Below are 3,533 nucleotides of genomic sequence, written 5' to 3'. Positions count from 1 at the left end.
CTCATCGTGTCATCAAGGGTAAGACCAAGGAACGGGTACTGGTTAACTTCTTCAATCTGTTGGCCGTTGAAGACTACAGGCTGGCGAGCTGGGAGCTGCTTCCGGGGTGATCGAATCAACATGTACTTTGTCTTGGACAGGTTCATGGAGAGCAGGTTTGTTTGGAAATAGTCGTCAAGGAGTTCCAAGTCCTGGGTAATCTGGCGTTGAATCAGAGCACAGTCTTTCCCGTGGTAGAAGACCGAGGTGTCGTCGGCAAACAGGCGTGTTGTCCCCTTGAGTTTCAGCTTCCCGATGTCGTTAATGAAGAGCAAAAACAGAATCGGTCCAAGGTTGCTTCCTTGCGGGACGCCAGTTACAACAGGACTGAGCGTACTGCGTACTTGTCCGAGCGATACAAACTGGAGTCGGTCAGACAAGTAACTCTCAATAACTGCCTTGGCTACACCTCGTATGCCGTAGGTTTCCAGTTTTTCCAGTAAGAGTCTATGGTCGATCGTATCAAACGCCTTCTTTAAGTCGATGAACAATGCTCCAACGAGTTCTCTTTTGTCCAGCGAGTCGTAGATGTCATCTACTAGGTTACACGAGGCGGATAGTGTGCTCAGACCCTGCCTAAAGCCGTATTGATGGGCGTAAAGGAGTTTGTGCTGAGTGATGAAGTCTACAAGTCGCGAAACAATCAATTTTTCAATGACTTTGTCCAGGATGGAGAGACAGGATATCGGACGATAGTTGTTTGCTTCCTTTTTGTCACCCGACTTATGCACAGGTGTAACACGGGCCACTTTCAAGACAGCAGGGTAGACTCCAGTTTCAACTATTTCGTTGAATACGTCAGTCAGCAGGTGCGCGAAGAAAACGAAGTTTGCTTTCAAGAAGGAAGCGGGAATTCCATCTGGGCCGGGGGATTTTTTTGGATTCAATGCATTGATGAGGGCGATTGTCTCGTTGATTGATGCTGGTCTCAGGAACAGGGAGTTTCCCTCAGGTAAAGCAGACAGGGTTCCAAATTTGTGGACTTCACGATCGCTGTTGATAGTTGCTGCAAGGTTGGGTCCCACGTTGCTGAAGAAATCGTTGAAGTGTTGAGCTATCTGGTTCGAATCCGTTGTCTTGTTGCCGTTGATCAGCAGTTCGGTTGGGTAAGCGCGAGAGCTGTTCTTCCCCATAGCTTCGTTGATGACCTTCCACGACGCCTTTTGATCACCGGAGGAAAGCTGATTACTGTAGTAGTTCCGCTTGCATTCAGCCTTCTCCTTCTGAAGTTTCTTGGAGACATGCGCCAGCAGTTCGGACAGTTCCCTTCATGATTGATTTCGAGGAACAGTTTCATTCAATTTTCATCGACACCCCCCCTCAAACAAACAGCTTCTGCGCTGACAATTTGGTGTGACGACCCATTTCCCGGAAAAAATAATTACCATAAGCAAGTGAATGCATTGGCTCCATAAACCAGGATCACCATAAATATGCACGAAACATTTCCACTTAACGCGGGTTTCCTACCCCGGCAGCACCAACCCCCCCACAAATAGTGACACTTTATTTAACGCAGCCAAAGTGGTCCATTTCAGGAAGGAGGTAGGAGGAAAAAAGAAGCAAAAATAAAACATTATGCAGATTGAAATGGCACAGTCGTTTCCCTCCGCATAAAGATATTCTTCTTATTTTTACGCCCCTCGGAATGTTTGAACTTAAGCGAAGACACTGGCTGGCAGGTTTTCCCACCCCCCACCCCCAAGGCTCCCGATCTGGAACATCGCCCATAATAAGCATATAAAATATAAAATATATTATCTCCAAACCTTTTGCTCTGGTGGTGACTTTGATCCTGCGGGAAGCAACAGCAAACCCCCCCGCAAGATAAAACGCCCAAAAAGAAGAAGCAGGAAGAGGAAGAAGAAGCCGGGACTATTTCCGGATTTTGCTCGGGAGCGCCGCCGTCATGATCCGCACCGCTTTAAGAATCATGAGAAATTCATTTATTTTTGTCGCCCGCCTGACGCCAACCCGGAGATGGGGAAAGCCCGTCGTCCGACGCCAGGCTGGTGCGGAAGGGGGTACGGGGGAAGCAGCCTAGCACCAAGAGATTACCTCATCTGACACCCACTCGTGACGACAGAATCTGCAAACAGACGCACACACCGCAGGCACGCAAATATGTATAGATACGAGACAAGGTAGCTGCGTCGGTTGCTACTAGGAAAAAGCTCGATCTAATGTTGGGAAATTTCTTTCTCTTGAAAACTGGAACATCCTTGGGAACATCGGTTCTTTTCCGTCAAAAATGCTTAAAATAAACATAATAATAAACCGGTTTTAAAAAATCAAAAAAGAATTCTTGGAATACCAAAACAACATAATTACATTTAATTATTATCTAATTATCAAAGCTACGATTAAAAAAAAAACATTGAAAATACATAGAAAATATGCTAAGAACTAGGCAAATTGTCAAATTTATGCTGATATAAGCTCTGAAAATCCTTTCGGTTACGGTTTCCGTATTTCGAAAATTTCCGGGAATTCTGTCCCAGGAAATCCCAAGATGGACGTAATAACTGAAACGATTTTAAAATGAAATTTTAGTATTAACCCTCTACTGCCCAATTTTTTTTTCGAAAATAATTATTTTTCCCGTGTTCAGGAGGTCATTTTGAGCAACTTTTGTTCTACGAAAAACTTTACTTCTCTTATTTTATATTTTTCTTGTTTCATTTTAAGTATTTTAATTTGCATTTATCTTGTTTAGTTTATGTTTGTTTTTGGTAGTATTTGGCCTACTCTACCACCTAATATAATAACATTTCGCCTATCTAATTTTTTCATGTTTTTACAGTCACTTTTTCAAATTTTTGCATGTTTTTCACATTTTCTGCTATAGAATCGCACCATTATCATTTAAATTGCAAAATACTGCGTAGAGTCATAGTCTGGGACACTACAAAAATTACTGCATACTTCTTTTTACTGAAAATATAGGAAATGCTAGTAGAAAACACAGCCAAAGTTGACCCCTAAAAAATACATTTTTAAAAACATTGGCAAAGTCACATAAAACAAGTTAAACTTCCAACCCTGAAATTTTCTAAAATTTTAAGTGTTCTTCTTTCCAATGCTTTTTAAAGATCAAAAATCGGTTGGAAAATTGATTTTTGGCGATTTTTTTATTTCGAAGCCCGTCTAAAGGTGGGGTTTGGTTGTTAATGGTTAATTCAAATTTATTTGAATAGATCCGTAAACACATTCGCCTGAAAAAATAATTTAAGGAAAAAAATATTGTTTTGCAATTTGACTTATTAAATAAAACTGTTATTTTCATAACAAAATTGTCATTTTCAAGTGATTTCATGTCAAATCATATGGTATTTGAAAATAAACACACAAATAACTGATTGACTGATTGTTTTTTCTCGTATTCGAGATAAAGTATTTATACAAAAGAAATGAAATGCTTGCTGAAAAGCACGTTATTGAGAATATAAACTTTGGGGATTCAAACAAACAAAATTTTCAAAACGAAACATATT

Source organism: Culex pipiens, chromosome 2 (assembly GCF_016801865.2).
Source record: "Culex pipiens pallens isolate TS chromosome 2, TS_CPP_V2, whole genome shotgun sequence".
Taxonomy (NCBI): domain Eukaryota; kingdom Metazoa; phylum Arthropoda; class Insecta; order Diptera; family Culicidae; genus Culex; species Culex pipiens.
Note: the sequence above shows the minus strand (reverse complement) of the source record.